The sequence below is a fragment of the Mixophyes fleayi genome, chromosome 6 (genome assembly GCF_038048845.1).
Source record: "Mixophyes fleayi isolate aMixFle1 chromosome 6, aMixFle1.hap1, whole genome shotgun sequence".
In the NCBI taxonomy this organism is placed as follows: Eukaryota; Metazoa; Chordata; class Amphibia; order Anura; family Limnodynastidae; genus Mixophyes; species Mixophyes fleayi.
Window position 1 is genome coordinate 197,038,053 of NC_134407.1, and position 24,995 is coordinate 197,063,047.

The window sequence follows — 24,995 nt, forward strand, 5'->3', positions numbered from 1 at the left end:
GGCTCACAGCATTTGATATATAAATGTAGGCAGCTTCAAAGGCCAAAACTTGTTTCTCTAAGGTGGGGGAAAGAGAGCTCCCTTTATCAATGGCTAACTATTACTTGTGTGAATCTTTGGAATGAAAATGGAATATATAATAATAGATTCTATATAATCTTCTTCAGCCACTACTAGCAAGTCAACTATTTTATTTTTATCAAAGGAATACTACCCTCTTTATAGTTTTTTCCCTCGCATAAATCCTTCTCCAATAGGTATAATAGATGTAGTATACAAGGACCAGGTTGTCAAAGACAGCTGATTGGACAGCTGCAAAAGCTTGTCCAATCAGCTGACTTTCTACACCTTGGTTTATTTCCATTCACATTTCAAATTCCCCAATTTCTGGTGCCTTGAGGATTTGAGGGGAGGTATCTCAGTAACTCTACTCTGGACAGTGGTAGTGTCACGGGCACTAGGAGTCTTTACCCAGGGATCACCAGGTGGTAGGCTTACCAGAGCAATGTAGATGGTAATAGGGTACTCTGGTAGCTGGGTGATCACGGAACAGGAAACAGCAGACGATGAGATGCTCAGGAAAGTCTATGACTAGCAGCACTGGTAATATGGAGATAATAGTACACGAGGAACTGTAGGACAAGGACACGTGAAGGTAGTCAGTGGTCTGCGATAGCAAGTTGTACCACTGCTATAGTGAGGAGGAATGTCCAACAGAAACGAGGAGGTGATGAGAGTCAGCGGTCTGCGGATAGCAAGTTGTACCGCTGTCTGAGTGAAGGAATGGAATCCAAGTGGAGGTATCGGGAGTCAGTGGTCTGCGATAGCAAGTTGTACCACTGCTATGTGAGAGGATACTGGAACAGGTGATACTGGAAACAGGGATCAGTGGTCTGCTACTAGCAAGTTGTACCACTGAATATATATGTGAGGAGGTGCACGGGGAGAGACTGCAACACAGGATATACACAGGCACCTTATATACGATCCACAGTAACATGCACAATATATATATAAATGACTGAACAGGTCTGCAAATGTAGGAAGTCTCTTGAAGTAGTCCAGCACAAGTTAACACAGTCAATGATGGCAATAGACTCAGCGAATAGCAGACTCCACAGGAGAACCAACACAGTCCAGCAAGATATGCAATACACCAGCACAGTCAATGAGAAGTATGCATACCGTGGTTCAGAAGCAGGTAGTCAGATAGGAGTGCAGGGATACCTGAGCGGCAGGAGGCCGGCTGGATGAGAAGTCCCAGGATACCTGAGGCAGCGGTCAGTAGGTGCAGCGCACAGATAAGTAGACCAACAGGGACACGAATCCACAGGAATCAATAACACGTGGAACTGGACTCACGCAGGACCCAGGAGAGTGGAGATGATCCAGCAGAGGAGTAGTAGATGAGATATAAATCCAATGCAGACAGGAGGGTAGACCTGCGGGACACGTGAAGGCGTGGAGAGCGGATCAGCAGTAGATGGATGATAGCGCGGTCAGCAGCAGCAGGGCTCTGCGGTACACGGAGGTAACCAGTAGCAACCAATAGTTGTCAGTAGCGATGGAACACGGGAGAGCAGAGTAGACCAGGAGCTGTTGATCACGGAGAGTAGCAAATGGCAATGAGAGCAGCAGTCTCGAGGAAACACAGGAGAGCTGAGAAGAGACTGCAGTGCACAGGAGCAGCGGATAGGAATCAGCTAACTTGTCACGATGATGAACACAGGCGAGTTGTAGGCTGGAGGCTGTAGTGCACGGAAGCAGCGGATAGACAACAGCTAACAGTCACGATAATGAACACAGGCGAGTTGCAGGCTGAAGGCTTGTAGTGCACGGAGGCAGTGGATAGGAATCAGCTCACGGACTTGATGAGGAACAGGTGAGTGGATGTAAAGTAACGGTTGGAGTGCACAGAGGCAGCGGGTAGGAACCAGCAAACAGTCACAGGGAAATATAATAGCGATGATGTGAATTAGAGGACTGAAGTGCACGGAGGCAGCGGATAGGAATCAGCAAACAGTCACAATGATAAGTAATAGCGTTGAAGTGGTTTGGAAGACTGTAGTGCACGGAGGCAGCGGATAGGAATCAGCAAACAGTCACGATGATACAGTTGATGGTAGAAGTGGTATGGGAACCACAGTAGTAGAAGTGGTTTGGAAACCACAGAGGTAGAAGTGGTTTGGAAACCACAGGAATCAGCAGCGCTGAAAACACGAGGAATACAGGAACACCTTCAGAGACTCATAGGGAATGAGACTCCAAGATCAGGCAACGTGGTGTTGACCACAGGTGCTTAATATAGGGAGTGTTGCCTGATCTGCCAATTGAGTTAAAGGGACATACACTGAAGTATAGGAAAGGGCTGCGCATGCGCAGACCCTCAGGATGGAGGACGGCCACGGTTCCTAAATGTCCGGGAAGAGGCCCTCACGGTCCGGTGAGTGACAGGTAGTAAAGGCACACGCAAGATTGAAATCCAGTTGAGTTGACAGTGACACATGTGTAAGGTGTAGTTCACATCACAGATGTTGTAAACATGGGCCCCAGACCTTCACTTGATAAAGTTAATTAGTTGCAACATTTACTAATGACTTGGGTAACAGCTCTAAGCTCGGGTCAGACCTTTTCTTTTCCTCTGTTCCCTCCATCTTTTCCATCTTCCAGGATTGGAGAGAGCATTTTTAAATCCTCCAATCCCATCACTCACGCTTGGTCCCGCCCAGAGATGGTGCATATGACAGGCGTTTAGATCGGGCTTCTTGCCTGGGACATGAAGGTGTCAGATGAAGAACATTCCATCAAGCTTTAATTAGCATATCTGATGGGTTAGTAATTTGACTTTGCAAAAATTACAAGTGTATGTGGTTTTTCCTTTTCATTTCTCTGACCAGCTATGACTGTATGTACCCAGCATAACTATTGAAGGTTATTTTAGAGCAGAGTTGTCCAAGTTCAGTCCTCAAGGGCTACCAACAGGTCATGTTTTCAGGATTTCTTTAATCATGCACAAGTGAGTTAATCTATTTGGCTGGGTCAGTAATTATCCCACCTGTTTCTACAGACAGAAATCCTTAAAACATGAACTGTTGGAGGCCTTGAGGACTGAATTTGGACAACTCTGATTTGGAGGATACAATTATATTAAATGCGACCCAGGGGCAAACGCAGGATTGGTAGAGGGGGGGTTTCCACACCACGCCACCAGTGGGCGTGACAAACATGCATGGGGGCGTGGCTATAATATTAGACAGTGCTTGGCTGCTCTCCAACTCTTCCTATCCCTATAATATACATGGGAAATGCTGCCTGCACTACTGTTAGGTGCACGCAGCTCTCCCTTTTCAAGCAGAGTCATGTGAACCGGGGGCAGAATCCGGCCACCTCAATTATACAGCATACTTACCAACTTTCTGTTGGTGAAATCCGGGAGCCTGCAGAGGAGGTGGGCGTAACGGGGGGGGGGGGGGGGGGGGGGCTCCAAATGGCGTCATTTTGGACCCGCCCCCATGACGTGATGATGCAAAATGCGTCATTTGACAGCGGGGGCGGGGCCAAACACCGCGATTCACCGGGAATCGCGGCCTTTGGGACTTAATTCTGCCCACTTCACTAGGAAGTGGGCAGAATTATCCAGATGCGGGGGATTGCCACACTCGCCCGGGAGCCTCTCGCAAAATGCGGGAGTCTCCCGGATATTTCGGGAGAGTTGGCAAGTACAGTGCCCCAGGCTTGGAGGGGGATTTCCAGGCACTAGGAAACCCCCCCCTCGGTTTGCCTATGCAACCGCTTTAATTTTCACCATTTCACTTACCAGAATGATGTTGTAAATCACAATTATACGTTTCTTCACTTCATATAACTTTTTGTTAAACTGTGTTTCAGGTAAAGTGTTTTAAAATCAAGGGCATGATTTCATGGTCTGTCATAAAGTTATGACACTCCAAGGTTTATTGCAATGCAATATATTACTTAAAACACAGTCATCATACATAACAAAAAAAACATAACATCATATCTCATTGAAGTCAGAAATATCTGGGATTTACAGTGTTGTAAGTTTTTGTTATCAGTGGATTGCACTTGTAATTACAACTTAGTATGTAACAATAGCGGAGAGCACCACCTAGTGGCTCTGATGTGAATACTACACATAAATAATGGTAACTTTTCCAATCACATAAGGTAAGAAATGTGTGGAGGCAGGATAGTTACTTTATTCACTAGTATTGCGGCTATATAATTTCAAGCTACAGCCATCTTATTTGTAAATATTATACATTTTCTTACAATATCTCATTTCCATTTAGACTGCTGCAGCAAAGCAGAATACCATTGGATTTAAAAAGCGGAAAACATCAGATGTGGGGTGTTTGTATTTCATTGCATTTTATCTGAAACATGTGACTTAATGACACCGCCAAGAGCTTTCCACTCTTCTCTCTTGACTACATGACACCGCATTACATTATATTGTGTATGAATAGGGTAATGAGACTTTTGCATTTATATCTAACACTGCCAAGCTTCATCTCTGGGCTACCCTTGGATTTTTGCCTGATGTACTCCATACTTGCCTACTTTGGAGATCTCCCGTCCGGGAGGGGAGATCTCCCTGATGCCTTCCGGGGTTCTGGACCATACAAATCACATCTTTAGGTCCCCCCCCCCTCAGCTGAACCATAACAATTTCGTCCTATTGCAGCAGGGTGGGGCCGGGATGACACACTTAGCCTCACCCCCACCCAATTCACCAACGAAGAGGCCAGGATTTGTGAGGTTGCCCTCCTTTCTTGGAAGTCCGGGAGAACTCCCAAAAAATCGGGAGTCTCCCAGACATTCCGGGAGAGTTGACAACTCTTGATATAGAAATACTGCTCTTGAGATACAGGTGACTTAGCTACATATGGAAGTCCACATTTTTTGTGAAAAATGAGGCCCTATCTGTTTGGGAGAGTTGGGGAAAGCCTGCAAACTGTGAGTGAAAAGGTTCCTGTGAAATTGTGTTTTTTAAGCTGAAAGGGAGCACTCCTGTTGTCAGACCAGTAAGTCTGTGGTGACAGGTAGACTGGCGAGAGTTCATTTTTTTGTTTGTTCTTTTTAAACCTGTAACCTTTTAAATAAAAGCTGTTTGCATATTAAAGCATTAAATCAGAAAAAACAGAATAATTTTTGGGAAAGAGAGCAAACTTTCCTCATGGCAGAAACCTCACAGTGCAGTACTCCACCAGGTGCCTCCACCATCAGGTACCTCATACCTCACAGTGCAGTACTCCACCAGGTGCCTCCACCATCAGGTATCTCATACCTCACAGTGCAGTACTCCACCAGGTGCCTCCACCATCAGGTGTCTAATACCTCACAGTGCAGTACTCCACCAGGTGCCTCCACCATCAGGTACCTCACAGTGCAGTACTCCATCAGGTGCCTCCACCATCATGTACCTCATACCTCACAGTGCAGTACTCCACCAGGTGCCTCCACTATCAGGTATCTCATACCTCACAGTGCAGTACTCCACCAGGTGCCTCCACTATCAGGTATCTCATACCTCACAGTGCAGTACTCCACCAGGTGCCTCCACCATCAGGTATCTCATACCTCACAGTGCAGTACTCCACCAGGTGCCTCCACCATCAGGTACCTCATACCTCACAGTGCAGTACTCCACCAGGTGCCTCCACCATCAGGTACCTCATACCTCACAGTGCAGTACTCCACCAGGTGCCTCCACCATCAGGTACCTCACAGTGCAGTACTCCATCAGGTGCCTCCACCACCAGGTACCTCATACCTCTCAGTGCATTTTTCCACCAGGTGCCTCCACCATCAGGTACCTCATACCTCACAGTGCAGTATTCCACCAGACATTCCGGGAGTGTAGGCAACTATGATATAAAATGCACACTTTGGGCCTGAGTCATTAAAGACAGCAAAGCAAAAGAAAAAGGAGTGGCTTTTCACCTTGGCAAAACCATGTTGCATTGGAGGGGGAGGGAAATTTAAAATGTGGGGACAGATTTATAGTTGGGGTAGGACAAGTGCTAGATCAACTTTAAATTTCAGTGTAAAAATAAAGCTATTGTCGAAGTCGTGTAATTGGATGAAAGAAAGTATATTGATTAATATTATTTTACCGTGCGATTGCGATCAGTACGCCACGTGTTATGTGGCATGGCGCGATCACACGATAAAACACGCACGCATACACTCAAACTTTTACATTCATCTATTTTTATATTTCATACTCATAATGGTTCCATTTCACAGTCATTTATGAGCAGATGGTATTTGGTTTATAGTTATATATATGTTAAGGTTATATGTACACTTTAGGGATATTTAAGGTTCAGGTTACAGGAAATATATCATGTTTAGTATCATTTTAATCCCCTATTTATCAGCAGTTGTGCGGTTCATTCGCCGAAGGGTTCGCACATTGCATACTCTAGTTAGCGATGTTAGAGAATAAATGCTTAAAATGATACTGTCTGTGCTATGTAAATAGACTAGTTTAAACTGGGTTCTGGGCGGGAAAATCTGAGTCATCATCTGGAGAGCAGACCCCCCACCCTTGGAATGTTGACCCCCACCTTTGGAGAGGGTTGTTTGAACTGGCCTATGGTCTGCATTACACTGGACCCTCCTGAAGCCTGGACCTATAGAAGCAAGTCACATCATCTGTATTATTTTCTCACTGAGTGTATATATACAGCTCTGCTGGGACCAGCTAAATCAGTCATCACTGACCACAGTATTCTGCACTGAAGGACTGTTCTAGCTGGATCCAACAAAGGGCGCAGCGAGGCACAGCGTATGTATGTATTTATTTGGTATCGGCTGTACTGTATTATAATTGTTTATTGAACTGCTAAAACTTTTGCTTTTGCTAAATAAATTGTTTGTGCTTTGGAACCACAAGAAATCGCTTAGATAATGCTTATTGGAAAACGATGAAATTACTTTAATACTATCAAGTATTTGTGTGCTACATGAAAAAGCAGCCAGTATTTTCTTTATGTGCAAAATAATAAATTAATTTGCACCCCTTGAATTGTAATATTATTTGTCCAGGATTATATTTACTCCTTTTTTTTTTTTTACCTTGCTCTGCTTAATGACTCAGGCCCATTGTCTTTCCCTCTGCAGTCCTAATATTAAACGTGGATCAGTGACCCTTCTTACAGGCCCTGAGTATAGTGTGTGGATTGTTGCCCAAAAAAAATAAAAAAATTAATTCATGAATGAAAGGTACCAGCATGCACCTTTAGGTGGGGCTGATTTTACTGGAGGTGGGGGGGGGGTTACTGGGGGATCTGGAGGGGGGGATGGAGACTCGGCTCAGCAGACTATTAGGAACATTTTAAAGGAAGTAAATAAATGCAGGTGGCCCAGTGACCCAGCTGAAGGTAGCCCACTATGGGATCGGTCTGGGGGGCACATGCCCCCATCCCTGCCAGCCCCTGGATCCAGTTTAGTAAATACTAATCACTAGGGTGTATTTCATTGTCTCGGGGTTATTATTATTATATTGTCATTAGACTATTATACTGTAGGATGTACTATTGTGTATTCAGTGGTGGGTGTTTCACTTACATGTGAAATGCAGCACTACCGGACCTGCAACCACTGCGTAGGGGTCCCACATGGCTGTTGCCCTGGCCCCCTTGGTCTAAAAGCAGTCCTGGTGAATACCTGGTAGCGGCATGTGTCTGGGACAATGTGAGGGGGGTGGGGGTGATGGAGGCAGGAAGGATGTCACAGGGCCTCATTCACAAAGACCACTGGATGGCAGCACAAAATGCCTCAGTTTTGCATGGATGCATCTAGATGATCTGCCCAACTCATTTCAGGGTGCTCACAGGAGACGCCTCTGGAAACTAAAATTGCGTGCAGGATTATACACACCTCCAATGTGTTAGTCGTAGGGAGTAGGGGAGGGGGCGTGACCACTGCACAATATGGCGTCCTTGTCAAAGTGCAACTGTACAGTGCAAAATGTGTCCCGTTATAAGTATAGGACAAGGCCTAATCTCTGTCAGCGCTGAAGCGCAAATCAAGTCACAAAATACGCCTTGTAAAATACGAGCTGAAAACTAATTTTCCCTGGCATGGACGAGCACCCATGCTGCCGTGGCCACGCCCCTGCCCCGCTGATAGGGACAGACATGTTGGAGGTACGCGTCAGTCCTATTACTCTGCAAAATGCCGCCATATTGCTCCCCCACCCTTTGTCAGAAAGCGATTGTGTCAAATGCACCACTATACAAAATCATACATCCAACTAGTTGGTTATTTTTTTTCCCCTCAAACTATTGCTATGGTCTGTTTATCAAGGGCTTCTTTTGACAATCAAAAATTAATACTAACCAATGAATAATATTCATAGTACAATACTAATTTATTACCACTGTACAGTCCACAAGCAGTGAGCAAACAGAACCAACATTCCAGTGTTTACATAGTCTAAGGGGTATATTTACTAAACTGTGGATTTAAAAATGTAGAGATGTTGCCTATAGCAACCAATCAGATTCTAGCTATTAATTTAAGGAATTTATTTTATGGAATGCACTAAATAAATGATAACTAGAACCTGATTGGTTGCTATAGGCAACATCTCCACTTTTTCAAACCTGCAGTTTAGTAAGTATACCCCTACGTGTACTGTGACATACACACATGTATATATGTTTTTTTTCTATTATGCCTTCTCTTCTTTGCTATTCCGATTAATCTGAATCTGTGAAACAAAAACAAAAAAGGTAGAAAAATGCAGAAAAGAAGCAAAAAAAAAAGGGAAAAATGAAAATAGACCTTAACAGACACATGAGCAATTGGTTTCCTTTCTGCTTTTATTCTGCTGTTTTATTGCTTGCTGTTTTTATGATTTGTTTTATTCATATAAAAGAACCACATTAATAGAGGGAGAGTGAGAAATGCAAAAAAGACGAATATAGTTTGCTACTGAAACAAGTAAAGTAATGGTTCACTGCCCCTTAGCCTAACGTGTTATGGTGCCCTGTGTTCAGGGTCATAAATTAATAATGGGAAACCAAAGGTGATTATATATTATATGTGTATAATTAATATATACATAAGCACTGTAATATATATATACATAGATACACACACAGTATATATGTGACATTTATTCCACAGACTTTGACACTTAGGACCTCATTTAGAATCGGACGCAAAGTCCGTGTAAGAAGTGTAGGAGTGGGAGTGTGCCGCAGCTTGGTAGGGTATTACGAGTGGCAAGCAACCCCAGTTGTGTCCCACTCTTAATACCCTATTGAGCTGCGAGCAGTTCCTGCAGCTATCTAACGCTTGCACCACCTAATTCCTGCCGCACAGCTTTAGCCCTGTTTTGACGTGTGTTGCGTCTGCGCCTCACTGCGACTAGGATGTATTTACATGATCACGCCTTCACAATTCCGCGTTCCTCCCATTCTCTCGTAGTGAGTCGCAAGCTGTCACAAGTGTTAGTTGCGTCCAAGATGCAGGCGGATTCGGTGATTCCTGCACATGCGTGATAGTTTTTTTTTTGTTGGATGCGCCTAAAACGGACTTTGCGTCCGACTCTAAATGAGGTCCTTAATATCTCGCACACATAATAACACAAATAAAATTTTGTTGACAAATCATTCCTGTATCCAGGATCTTGAATTAATAGGGACACACAACAGCCCCTTCAAAAAAAATAGGACAAGCAAACGGACAAAAATAAATAAAATTGCAAATGGCTACAATAAAACAAACACAGAGAAAGTATTTTGCTACAGTTTCTACACAAGGTGTTTGTGTCGTTAGCTTTTATACGCATTGCTGTAATAAATGTTTATTTGTGAAATCTGGATCTTTTCCATAACAATTATATAAGAACAAGGTATACAAAATAAAAAAAAACACAATCCAACGTTTATACTTTCCACCCATATAAACCATCTGTGAGCAGACGTGTATTCTGTCCCATTTATTGTAAGGAGCAGACACACACATTAATATTGGCTCTTGGAATTCAACTAAATTATTTACATTTGGTCCTAGTGCCCATCGCACGATTGTGCTTCGCCGCTGCTATGTCCCAGATACAGGTTATTCAATATGGACAGACAGCTGAGCACAATAAAAGGGGGGTGAGTATCATGCAAACCTCAGCACTGCAGATATTTTGTCTAAACCTGAAATTTCCCTGCTGTCAGCTCTTTGGGTTGTGCAGACAAAGCATTCTGCCATATCATGTGGAGTCAGGATGAGAAGCAGTGACAGAGCTTTGCTGAATGAAAGGTTGAGAGCTTGGGGGCAAGCAAAGCTCCTGAGGAGGAGGAAGAGGAGGGGAGTTCCTCTGTACACTAATCCATTCTCACATGTGACATTGCCTTCCATGCTCTGACGTCTGCTGGGACAAATAAAATCAAGCACACTCTTGGGGCTGTGTTTCTATAGAGACAGCGATCACATCTCGCTGTTTGCCTTTCATTCCCATCTGCTTTGTGGAGACAATGCACAGACCTGGTGCAGGAGAAGCATTTAAAAAGAGAATGAGGTGGTAGAGAGAAGGTGAAAGGATATCATAAAAAATAGACAATAATGTTTAGAGGACCAGAGAGTCTCCCCCGCTCTCTTCTCATGACCCAGATTACAGTTTAGGCTTTTCACATTGATTTTGTGCGAAAATGCTGTCTAGAGGTGCACGCAGTTGACAGGCTGTCTTGGCTAATAAGGCGCTCGCTACTTATATCTGGAAATCGAGTTTGAGGTACTTAATGGCTAAAATAACCAGAACTAAAGCAATGACTTAAATGTACAGGGTTTGGGCTCGCGGTGGCAGGGAAAGCTAGACACTTTATCCAATGTATGCGCCAAAATATTATTTTGGATATGTTGGGAACTTGAGACTAAACTTAGGAGTTGGGGTTAATGTCTGGCTAAGGTTGACTTTATAAGCAACAGTAAACTCTAAGGGGTATATTTACTAAACTGCAGGATTGGAAAAGTGGAGATGTTGCCTATAGCAACCAATCAGATTCTAGCTGTCATTTTGTAGAATGCATTAAATAAATGATAACTAGAATCTGATCGGTTGTTATAGGCAACATCTCCACTTTTTGAAACCTGCAGTTTAGTAAACATACCCCTTAGACTTTCACATCAGTCCCTGACACACAGGAGCTTACAGTCTGAATTCCCTACCACACGAACACACTATCTAGGGTCAATTTTGTCACAAGTCAATTTTTTTAGAGTAAACCAGAGCACCTGATCTGAAGAAAACCTCAGAGTGGTCCTGTGAGGTAGCAATGCTAACCACTGTGTCCCATACAGCTTTACATACCAATATATAGCCAGTATACCCCATATTGCCACACATACCACCAAGCAACCAATATGCTTTATATATGTAGCTATTCAATATTATTTTGCCCCAGACCTCAGTGAAACCCTCTAATCAGGGTCTATGCGAATGTAGTAAATGGGGACTTTAAGGGAGCGAATATGGCAGGTAAGGGGTGTATGACTGCAGTCAATGTACAGTAATGGTGTGCCAAGCTCGAGCACACGCTGCAATGTCCAATTCAAACTCTGGCCATCTCTCAGGTACTTTTTTCAGCTGTATGTCTTGCTCCAGCTACAGGTCTAGTCTAAGTGCCAATTACGTGCGATGACAGCTGTACATGCATGCTATAACATGTGTTTGCAATCAGGAGCAACTGTAAAAATTTATTTTATGTTCAGTAGTCATTCATACCATCTTAATAAATGTATTTCATGGGGGGGGGGGGGGGAGAAAAACACTTTTTTATTTTATAATGATGCCTATATTATTAACATACTACATTAACTGAATAGTTTTTTGTTTCTGCGTGTTCTTTTGTGATTTTATATTCCACATTTATATTGGGCATATCCTGCAGTGTCTTATCTAGTAGAGCGGAGCGGACCAAGACCTGTAGTCATCACCACACGTATCTTGTTATCCATTCCTTATTAACTACAGCCGTACGTGTACCCGATTTTTGTGCGTTTTAAAGAGACGCACATTGCGCTCTGTATGGTCTCTCAATGAATTAGGCCCTGTATGTCTAATTGTGAGACTTTAGTCATTCAGTACCACCACAGCAATTAAAATATACATGTTTGTACTAGTTTTGAACTGGAATGAATAAATCTGCTCTATTTATTTGGTCGTGACAGGTTTCACTCCCTCTGTGCTAATTTCCATGAGATCAGGAAGCATTACAAGGGGTGAGCCCAGGGAGATCTAACCACAGTCCCGTCCAGGTAATATACGGTCTCCTGCCAATTTGTGCTGCCAGGACACGGAGACGCACAGCAATTACATATCTGTGAAAGTAATGAGATCCCAGAGGGGGAGCTAGAGGTCTGCGTCAGATACACAGCGCTCTGCACAGCTGCTCCAGAAGGGATTACCGCTGGCGATGAGAGGATTAGTAGTACAAACAATATGTACTCTATAAATAAAACGTGGTGTCAGAGTAAGGACATCAGTCTTCCCCAATATAGAAATCCCCAATTTTATCTCATCCTTATCTTAGCATCCGCACGCTAGTATGGTTCTCAGTTCACACACTTGAGTAACATAAATATATATAGTAATACTGAGGCACTTGAGAGTCCTAGGGGTGTATATATATATATATATTCCAGGTTTTCTCACATAGGGCCACATTCAGAGAGGGACATAGGTGTGACTTGCGATAGAAAAGGTCCGGGGGGTATATTTACTAAACTGCGGGTTTAAGAAAAGTGGAGATGTTACCTATGACAACCGATCAGATTCTAGCTATCTTTTTGTGGAATGCACTAAATAAATAACAGCTAGATTCTGATTGGTTGCTATAGGCAATATCTCCACTTTTTCAAACCTGCAGTTTAGTAAATCTAGCCCCAGGTCTGAATGAGTAGCAGACAACAGACGCACCCCTCAGACATTTTGTATGTCACGAATGCAACTGCTCTGGAGCATTATTTAAGCTGGAATAACCTAGCTAATACGGCACGAACAACTTCCCGACGAGTTCAAAAGCATTTTTTATTTTGTAATTTTTTTTTGATACAACACGCCCGCTATGTCCTAATCTATAGCCTCTAATAACAAGCGGTTCGCTAGTTTGGGTGTTCGTTATTATCATCCGCTACTTACACCCTGCTCCTGACCACTCGCAAAAATATAACCGATTTGTCAGCCGAAAATGCGACTACGTTCCAATCTGAATCCATATGCAATTGTTGGAACACACCGTTTCTGTACATTACCTACGTTGGAACATCCCTTCCCTTCCCTCCCTCCTCACGGTTCTTCAGGTATAAAGAGTCATAATGGACAGGTGTGAATAGCCGCAGTTATGTACATTCACATTCATATTCATGCGTAGTGTGAGAAACACGAAGATATTGGACAGATGTATCTATACACATAGCAACTCCCAACAACGTGTAAAGAGCAATGGTATGCTAAACCCTGTAGCAGCCAATCAGATTGTATTAGTTTATTTTTAAATGTATACTGTTTAAATATCCCCTAGAAATACACATACAATAGCTGTAATGTAGCCTGTGTATTTACCCTTACTAATTAATACATGCGTGCCACATAGTTAATGGTATCATGCTATAACAAAACTCGGACAGTTCAGAAACACATTTATAAATGACTGTGATTACAAAGACTTATCTAAAATAGTGCCATGTAATTAGTAATGAATGCATCCCCTTCTTAATTGATGATGAACTACCTCCTGCGATGCTGCCCCATGGACAGCAGAGGGAGCTACAGGGACCTTTCTGGGCCAATTGTGTGATATTCCAAGCGATGACTCGGTCCAGGGGAGAAGAGTGTGTCTGATAGAGTTATCACTGTGTCTAAATTAATTAAAGAGATGGAACAAGATATAACAAAGTTAAGGAACAAAATCTTGTTGAAAAGGGAGGCAGAATAACTCATCTTTCATCAGAGATCTAAACACATTAAAGTAAGATTTCTGATTTAGAGGAAGAACAGCATGTGGAATCCCTGAAAAAAACCAAACTGGAGTATTCAAAGAATATTTCTCCAGGAGGGAGAGATTCCAGAAGCACGATGAAATACTGGAAGGATGGAAATTAGAAAGAGGTTTGCTTAGCAACAAAAAGAGTTAATTAAAGCAGTCTCCACAGAGTTCTGTGTTACATAGCACAGGTGTGTCTCAAGAATCTGATATAATGTTACCTACTAGCTCACCTGAGGAGACTGATATAGTTTTAGTGAAAATAATTGTTTTGTTTAGATCAAATGAAACAGCTAGAAGAGACTTCTGCAATGTGGGTTCAGTTGCATTCTGTATTAATGTATTGAATCTGTATCTGCTATAAACATGTATTAAAAGCAATGTTAATGTTTGCACGTCAGCAGGGTATGTGATTACTGACAACCTTGAGTCTCCGATGAACCAAACAAGCAAGAGTTAATGACGAAATACCTGATAAATTGCTGCTAGCGGACATGAAGTCTGGTAATCCTGGAGCTTCTCACTTTGTGCAAGCCCTGTCAGTTATATCAGGTTTAGAGGGAAATGTTAAAAAAAGGAGCTGATACCGGATGAGAAAGCGCCCCCTGCTGGCGGTGGCATGGAAGTTGCATTTGAGAATACAGCACCAGGGGGTATATTTACTAAACTGCGTGTTTGAAAAAGTGGAGATGTTACCTATAGCAACCAATCAGATTCTAGCTATCATTTATTTAGTACAATCTACAAAATGACAGCTAGAATCTGATTGGTTGCTATAGGCAACATCTCCACTTTTTCAAACATGCAGTTTAGTAAATCTATGTTTCAAGGGAAGGTTTTGGGTAAGCAGGTAAATACTCCTACTAGTAGTGGAATCCCAGGGATGAGCAAGGGGCAGTCATATTTTAATACAGTAAGTAATCAGGCCAAGAGTGTGGAGGTCCCTGCAAGTAGTGGGTAATAATACATTACAATACAATAAAGATATTGTCATATGCCAGTGTAGTTGGCAACCAGGCATAATAGTCAGAAACCAAACCAAACCAAGAGTGACAGGAATGTGGTACAGCTAATGCAGAGCTATGAGGGTCCTGCTCCACCCAGGAAAGAAGTGGTGGGGATGATTTTTGGCCTTGGGATTATCCCCACTGATTTATTTGCCTGTATATATCATCATCATCATTTATTTATATAGCGCCACTTATTCCGCAGCGCTGTACAGAGAACTTATTCACACCAGTCCCTGCCCTAATAGAGCTTAGTCTAAATTCCCTAACATGCGCGCACGCACACACACACACAGACTAGGGTCAATTTTGATAGCAGCCAATTCACCTACAAGTATGTTTTTTGGGATTGTGGGAGGAAACCGGAGCACCCAGAGGAAACCCACGCAAACACGGGGAGAACATACAAACTCCACACAGATAAGGCCATGGTCGGGAATCAAACTCATGACGCCAGTGCTGTGAGGCAGAAGTGCTAACCACTATGCCACCGTGCTGCCCCGAGCACGGTGGCCTAGTATCCAAGCAGCAACCCCAAAATATGATGTAAGGTTTGTTATCTATAATGGGCTGCAGGACTTTTGGAAAATGTACGTGGAAGTAAATGGTGTAGGCCAGTGGAAAGACTTTGAGGTATTGGTTGTAAAAAAAACAGAAACTTTTATGATCACAATTTTAATTAGAAATGAGTCCTTGTAAGTTGACGACCTGACTTTGGGTGTCTAGGTACGGTGATATATTATCACCCCTCAGAGGATTCCTGATGAGGAGTGCTGGGTCTGGCCTGGATGCTGGCAAGCACTAATTAAGCTAAGGTGATACATCTGCCATCAGCTACCTACATTGGCAGAGATGGGACACAGTGATTTAATCATGGCCAGCCACAGCAGTGGCACAAATGCAGCTCCGTTCGTCGGCTGGCTTTTTTCACCTGGCAGCTTTAAAATGTGCTCTCTGTCAGGAGCTGGGACTAATTTCCTTGAGCTGTACACAAATAGTGTGTAATTTATGTGGAGTTAAAAGACACCCTTATAGTATGTACCAAATGTGACAGTATAGCGTAAATTAGCGCTTGTGAAATATACCAATATTCAAACATAGAGCAACAATTGTGACATAAACATATTGGTGCCATAAATCATTCTATAGCTTATTGAATATTCGCATAATATATATATATATATATATATATATATATATACACAAGTTAACCCGTGCATGACACTCATGCATTCTAGTCAAATCAAGCTACTTAAGGTGTTAAAAAGGTTCTTGTCATCTTCATCGCCACACACACACGCCGCTAGGCTTTTATATATTAGATAATGCTAAGAATTTAGTAGGTCAGTGTAGTACATAACTCCGCCCAGCAGGTGGCGCTGCAGCTTGAGCACTCTGTCACCCGGTAGTTTTTTCCACACACACACACTAACACACTAACACAGCATGTGTGTTCATGAGGTAAAATTACCTCACGAAAATGAGTTTGAGCCCTCAACTCGTAAATTTAGCCTTTACTACCTCTCCCACGGGGAGAAGGGGGATGATGGAAGTTAACTGACTTCCCTATTATAATTTTTTTGTCAAATAATGTCAGTATACCAAATTTCAGGTCAATTGGATGAGCCCTTTCTGAGAAAATAGTTTTTTCCACACACACACACACACACTAACACACGCCGCTAGGCTTTTATATAATAGATAATGCTAAGAATTTAGTAGGTCAGTGTAGTATATAATTCCGCCCAGCAGGTGGCACTGCAGCTTGAGCACTCTGTCACACACACACACTAACACACGCCGCCAGGCTTTTATATATTAGATATTTATCTATATCTATCTATCTATCTACATATATATATATATATATATATATATATATATATATATATATATATATATATATATATATGTATATATATATATAATCTTTTGGAATACATTTGTATTTCCTTTCGTTTCAAAATTATTATCTATAAATAATTTATCTCACCAACCACATAAAAGGTCTTACCACTTTTAGTGCTGTCCTTGGTGTCCGTGAGACTATGGAATGGTTCAGTGCTGGGAGGTGGGGAAAATATTTGCTGCCATTGGTAGAGTCAACCACAAGTACTTGTTTGGTAGGTATGTTCTTCCAGATCAGGTGGTTAATTGGCTTTGATGTCAGTGGTTGGGTAGATCTGGATTTCTTTGTAAGTTCTGGAGTCAGGTGTGGGTGTCCCCTGAGCACACTCTTGTATGTGTTTGCAATTGGCTCTTTCAGCCAAAGGGAAAAGAAAACATGGTAAGTGGGGTGCATCTGATCCCTTAGGCTCCGTTTAAGGTGTTGACCTACATGCATAATATCATGATTATTCTCTACATACTCTGAAGCTTTGTGTTCGAGAGAAAAACAGTATAATAGTAGTGTTTTCTGGTTCGGGAGGAGGGTCACCAGTTTTTTTTAGGACAGCCTCCCCGAGACCAGTCAGGAGATTAAAATTTGTGATATTAACTTTTTCCCTGGCAATTATTCCACACACTATTGGGTGCTTTGGTAGAGAGATGCTTCCACTAAAGTAGAGAACTGGGAAAAATGGCATTTCTCTATCCGGGAAAGAGTAGACCTTATTAAAACTTAACCTGTTTTTTTCTATGTTACCAATGGTGTGCTGTTTTCCAGAATCATTATGGGCCAGCGTTTATTTAGTTGTCTTTCAGATGCTCTGGGGGAATCGGCTGAACTTGATCAACTATAGGGTGACCTACAGACAGATAAAGGAATGGAGCCTGGGTATGGTAAACCCAGTGATCTTCTTGTTGCTTGTGTTTGTTAAGCTTCATCTAGGCAGCCTCTTTATGGAGGCTTCCCCGTGGTGGGTAGAGGGCTTTAGAGTTTGGGTATCTCCCTTCCTTGATGCAGTAGAAGGAGTTTAGGTATTCGCTGTAGGCATCTCCTGGCTTTTGTGACCCTGTGTTTGACGGTGACAAGGAGATGGCATTTGAAGTTGGGTGAAATTAGAAGCTCCTCTAGAAGGATTGTAGAGAGGAGAGCCTTACCATCCCACTTCTGGGAGCCCCTGTCACTGAGGGACTGTCCTTCTGCTTGGTTGGTATAGGCCTGGTTACCTCTCAGAGGATAGCCCAAGTTCTGTAACATCACTTGGCTCCCTTTCCATGGGACGCTCTATGTGAAGGTGAACTTGAAGCATATAGATACCAAGGATGATGGCTGCCCACAGGACAAGTGTCAAGTGGGAGGTGGAGACCATAGACCATTAGTTGGTCAAGTGCCCCTTCAATGTAGAGATTTATAGTTGACTCTCTTGTGCCTTGGGTAGCCTATGCCTTTCAGTGCTTAATTACCGTGAGAGAGTTTACAGCACTCAAGAGGTATGAAAATTTTAACTGGGGCATCCTTTTTCTAGTTAGTGTAGTTGTAGATTCTTTATGTGAAAGGCACAGTGTCCAGTTTCAATCCGGGAAAATTTTGGCCTCATCCGAAACCCCCTTAGCTCGGAAGCTGAAATCTAAAATATATTCTCTTTGTCTAAGCTGATCTGCACTACCCTGTAGATATGGATTACGTTCAGTTTTGTATGGATAAGGCTTTACATACACCTAAAAGGATAGTTTTCTCCTCTATGTTTGTCAAGGGGGAGGTGGGTTGGGGTTATTTTTATGTTTTTAAACTGCATTTATGTATTGTACCTGTACTTACTGTAGTGAGTTAAGAAATTTTTCTTTATTCCTTTGTTTGAGAAAGTAAACCATAATATTTGCTAAGTTATAATTGCCAATAATAGTCTTACTTGTTTTGACATGCTACCGCTCATCTTAAATCTAAGCAGTAGCAGAAATATCTCCATTGCAGGGGGTGCAGTGACTATGAGACTCGGGGTAAGGAGCTGCTTCACACCCAACAATGACGGTAGACCCACCACTACCTGCACCCACAGTCATCTAAGTGCTGGTGCCGTGGAGCCCACACAAAGCTTCACTGCTCATGTGCGAGCCCCGGCATCTGCATGGAAGAGCAGAGCATGGATTGGGATAGGATGGAATACATCACTGCCCCCCCCCCCCACTGATATGGGGGTACATACACTTATGCACCAAAATAGAGTAAAGAAAGAGTCGGGTTGGTATGGAGATGTGGCTTGATAATGTTAGTAATTGATGCAAAAGTGATATTACCCTACTCGTACACAATATAATAATGTAATGAAGTGTCGTATATACAAGAGAGAATAGAGTCTTGGCACTGTTATTAATAAATGTGAAAGTTGCATTGGCCACATGAAATATAATTAAATACAAAACAAATACATATGAAATTAACTACAAACATATTTTTTCCCCTTTAAAAATCAAACAGGAATCTTCTTTCCTGCCGCAATTGTAAATATCAATTGCATAATGTAAATATATGGCTGTGACGTGATATAGTAGCCACACTAATGAACAATGTACTATAGCTAAAGGGGTGAAAACAAAGTCAGCCAATCACAAGCTGCTAGCTAGTGCTGCTAATCATCGTCATCATCATTGTGTAAGAATCTTTAGGAGTATTAATGAGCCGAGTTACCTGTAAGCTACAGAGCCTTATAAGGTTGAAAGCCGTAGCAGGAGACTTTCATGAACTGCAGTTCAGTATGTATTGTACTTGGAGAATGAAGGTCATCTTCACATTCTGCAACGAATTAATTAGACTTTGGCTTGAAAAGTTATTGCTTGTATCAAGAACAGATGGGATTACACTCAGTGCCATCTTAGCTTTTTTTGATGACCTGAGAATTTAATTTCTAATTCTGTTCTAAAAATAAGAAAGGTAGGGCATAGTGAGAGCATTCCTGTGGTGAATTTCAGGAGTTTCACTAGTTTAGAGTGTACCTCTGCTTGTCTGTTTACCACAGCATCCAGGGAAGGAAGGAACAACTCCAAAGTTGGATGCTGTAATGCGGGTTTGGCCAACCTGTGGCTTTCCAGGTGTTGTGAAACTACAAGTCCCAGCATACATTGCTAGTTATCGGCTGGCTATCTACTGGCAAAGCATGCTGGGGCTTGTAGTTTCACAACACCTGGCGTACCCTTGGTTGGCCAGGCCTTCTATAGTGAAAGCTTTTAAAAACAGTGTTGAATTTTCATTGTCACTAGTTTCGCTAATATCAGCTACTCTGAATTTCACTCCCTGGAGTGCACAACAAGCTTTTTCAATATACTTGTCTTTTGTTTGCGAAAACACAAACAAAAAGATTATATGATGAAATGTTGTTAATGCCGGGTACAGTCATACTTGGCCAACATAGGCAAGTTGTTTCCCGGGAGGTCAGGTGGGTGTGTGGGGATGGGGCTAGAAGAATTGTGTCATTAGCCCCGCCCCAAAAAAGGGCATAACAATTTTGGACCAATAAAAAAGGGGGCGGGCCACAACGACACATGCGCAGCGTCACTAAGCCCCACCCACTCAATTTAATTCACAGAGTTGGCTGGGATCCGGGAGAATTGCCTGCTCTCCCAGGAGTCCGGAATGGCTCCCTGAAATTCGGGAGTCTCCCGGACATTCCGGGAGAGTAGACAACTATGGGTAGAGTGCTTTAGCAATAACAACAGCGGATGTAATTTATGAAGTGCAAAATACATTTCCACCAAATGGAAGGGCAGATGTTTGCATTGGCCAGCGGGAAGGTGGAGTGTGGGCGTTAGCTGCTAAGTACGCAGTGGCCTCCCCAATGCACATAGCTTGGCGCAGCAGTGATAAATGAGATTTCATTTTGCGTTCTGAGATTATTAAAATAACATAAAGATGCGGACAGGGTGTATTTTAAAGGGTTTTCTTTGTAGTGCTGAATGACACACAGCCATGACCACTCGACAAAAGTCTTGCATTTTGTGACAACTTAGAGCTATAATTTTTATGTGACACATTTTACAACTTCCAGCTGACTTTGGTGGTGATGTGCAGTTCTACCAAATACGCACTTCGCACTATCAAAAGAAAAAGCTTCAAACACACAAAAGTGACTCATGATTAATTTAAATCCTAGCAAACAGACTGGACTCACTCATAGCTTTGCTAATACACCCCGATCAAGTGGGCTTTGTTCCCAATAGGCAAACATCTGACACTACCAGGATAATTATCAACTTAATCCATGGGGCTAATGTCAAAGCACTCCTGCCACTGGTAGCGGCCCTAGACGCAGAAAAAAGCCTTTGATAGAGTGGCTTGGCCCTTTATGTAGCAAACCTTGGCGAGCATGGGGATCAGAAGAACTTTGTGTAGAGAAGTTGCTGCATACCATAATCTGTTCTTGCCAAAAATTTTCCCTCAACGCTATTTCAGATTAGAATAGGCATGAGACAAGGCTGCCCATTCTCCCCCCTTAATACTTACACTGGTCATGGAACCACTTGCAGCTGGAATAAACTATAATCCTGACAATACAGACATAACAGTTGGTTCCCGAGAAAAGATTGTCTTATACTAGGGATGTGCACCGGCCACTTTTCGTGTTTTGGGTTTTGGGTTCTGATTTCCTTCAGGTTTTGGGTTCTAATGGGTTTTGCCAAAACACCCCCCATAAGGTTTTGGGTTTTGGGTTCTGATTTTTTTTTTTAAAAAGCATTAAAACTGCTAAAATCCAGATTTTTGTACCACTGGACTTATACGGCAGGGTCAGTGAACTTATATAGCAGTACCACTGGACTTATACGGCAGGATCAGTGGACTTAAACAGCAGTACCACTGGACTTATACGGCAGGATCAGTGAACTTATACTGCAGTACCACTGGACTTACACGGCAGGATCAGTGAACTTATATAGCAGTACCACTGGACTTAAACAGCAGTACCACTGGACTTGTACGGCAGGATCAGTGAACTTATATTGCAGTACCACTGGACTTATACGGCAGGATCAGTGGACTTAAACAGCAGTACCACTGGACTTATACGGCAGGATCAGTGGACTTAAACAGCAGTACCACTGGACTTATACGGCAGGATCAGTGAACTTATATAGCAGTACCACTGGACTTATACTGCAGGATCAGTGAACTTTGTTATATAGCAGTACCAATGGACTTATACTGCAGGATCAGTGAATTTTGTTATATAGCAGCACCAATGGACTTATACTGCAGGATCAGTGAATTTTGTTATATAGCAGCACCAATGGACTTATACTGCAGGATCAGTGAATTTTGTTATATAGCAGTACCAATGGACTTATACTACAGGATCAGTGAACTTTGTTATATAGCAGACTAGCAGTACCACTGGACTTATACTGCAGGATCAGTGAACTTTGTTAGATAGCAGTACCAATGGACTTATACTGCAGGATCAGTGAATTTTGTTATATAGCAGTACCAATGGACTTATACTGCAGGATCAGTGAACTTTGTTATATAGCAGTACCAATGGACTTATACTGCAGGATCAGTGAATTTTGTTATATAGCAGTACCGATGGACTTATACTGCAGGATCAGTGAACTTTGTTATATAGCAGTACCAATGGACTTATACTGCAGGATCAGTGAACTTTGTTATATAGCAGACTAGCAGTACCAATGGACTTATACTGCAGGATCAGTGAACTTTGTTATATAGCAGTACCAATGGACTTATACTGCAGGATCAGTGAACTTATAGAGCAGTACCACTGGACTTATACTGCAGGATCAGTGAACTTATATAGCAGTACCACTGTACTTGACACAGGACAGCACCACTGGAATTATGGCAGCACCACCACTGGACTGAACAGGGCAGAGCACAGGACACCACCACTGGACTGACCAGGACAGAGCACAGGACAGCACCACTGGACTGACCAGGACAGAACCACAGGAATGAGCAGGACAGAGAACACCACTAACACACCCTCCCTCTTCCCTGATCAATGCCGAGTGAAGATGGCGGCGGGCAGCAAGGACTAATATGAATCCGGATCTCGCGAGATCCGACAGCGGGATTATGAGGCTTTGCCTCATTTCGAGTTTTGCGAACAGTGCTCGGATTAGGCTCGGATCTGCACTGTTCGGGGGGGTGTTCTGATTTCTGCAATCCGAGCCCGCTCATCCCCATCTTATACACCGATAACGCGCTTCTAACCATCACTAAGCAGAGATAAAACCTAAAATATTTGGGAGTATATTTAACAAAATCTTACAATCAACTGTATGCTGACAATTTTTACAGACTAATAGACTCAATAATATCAGACCCAGGGGCGAATGCAGGATTTAGAAGGGGGAGTTTCCGCAGCAGCTCCATTTCGACGAGTCTGAATTGTACAGCAGCCACGGTGCTGTCAAGAAGCATCTGCAGCAGTGCTGTATTATACTACAATACAGCACTGCCGCGGACGCTTCTTTGACAGCGCTGCGGCTGCTGTACAGTACCGTTGGTTCGCGGAGGGGAGGGGTTTCTGGAGAACCAGAAACCCCCCCTGCGTGCGCCACTGAGACCTAGCACCCTGTAACAAACTCATTAGAAAACCCAGGGTGAAAATGCAAGTTCACAAGAACGGGGGTCTGGGAGTCCCCAGAATGCTAAAATACTACCAGATGGCATATATGGCCCAATGCTTACTCTGGCATTCAGCTCCTCACCCTAGACTATGGACAGCCATAGACCTACTAAAATTTTTCCCATACCCTTTGCTGTGGGTCAAACCTCAAAAAATTAAATTGTAGAGTCAAAATCAATCCCCACTGTAAAGTTCCTGCTCTCAATTTAGGATAATTGCACTTGAACGTATCATCATCATCAGTTATTTATATAGCGCCACTAATTCTGCAGCGCTGTACAGAGAACTCATTCACACCAGATGAGATCACAAGAACTCAATATACTTTGTTAGTTGCCTACTGGATAAACACAGCGTTCACTCCAGGACTAGTAGATCTGGCTCCTTTATGATACTTTCCTGAATTTACAAAGCTCAGCCCTCGATTTTCACTACCTTGTAGTGTTTCTTCTTTCTCCCACGGAACAATGCTCCCTGTTAAAGCTGCTTTGCTACCATAACCCATCATCCAAAGTTTCAATCTCTGCACTATACCAAATAATGTTAAAGCACAATCAACAACAAAAAGACTGGCATGAATTGGCCTGGGAGAGGGACAAGGGGATTTTGGACCCAAGTGAGTGGACCAAAATTAAAATTTAAAGCTCAATCTCTGTGAAAATCAACGAAAACTCATTCAATCAATTTTTTTAGATGCTATTTGTTCCCAACCCGCCACCATTACATTTTTCCAAATTCTACAAAATTATATTGGACATCATGTGGCCAGAGAGCCACCCTGCAGCACATATGGTGGGCCTGTCTTAGACAAAAATATTTCTGGATGAAAGGTCATGTTGCCTCCATTTGGAAAAAAGCAAATCCATCAGAACAGCCACAATCAGCACTATCTGTTCAATCTACTACATGGAAAGCATCATTGCTACGTTTCATAATACGCTCTAAAGCTTTACAAGAAACTAGACTTCCTGGACTTATTACTTTGAGGGCGAACCCCCACTGAATACTTTATTATTCATTCCTCGTGCATTCCTAATGCAAACCAAATATACGACTCCCTCTTTATCCTTCACCATTTAGACCCCCCCCCCCCCACAACATCAACAAGGAAGACTACCTGCTATCACACAGGGTCAATTTCTGTCTTAGATTCAGATAACGAAACTAGAATCCGGTGTAAAATTGCAAAATAGCTAACTGCACAAATGTTTAATTGTATTTCAACACTTACTTTTTGATTTTTATAAAATGTTTGCATACAGACCTTCTCCCTGCTTAATCCCTGTCTTTTCCCCAGATTGCCATATTGTTATTTGATTTTTCTTTCTCGTTAAAAAATTCCAATAAACCAATCTTTTTTAAAAGAAGTTTATGTCTCTATGATATGTCGAGAAAAGTTGTGGAAGATCAAAGATTTTGGACTATTTTAGGGCAAACTATAATTAACA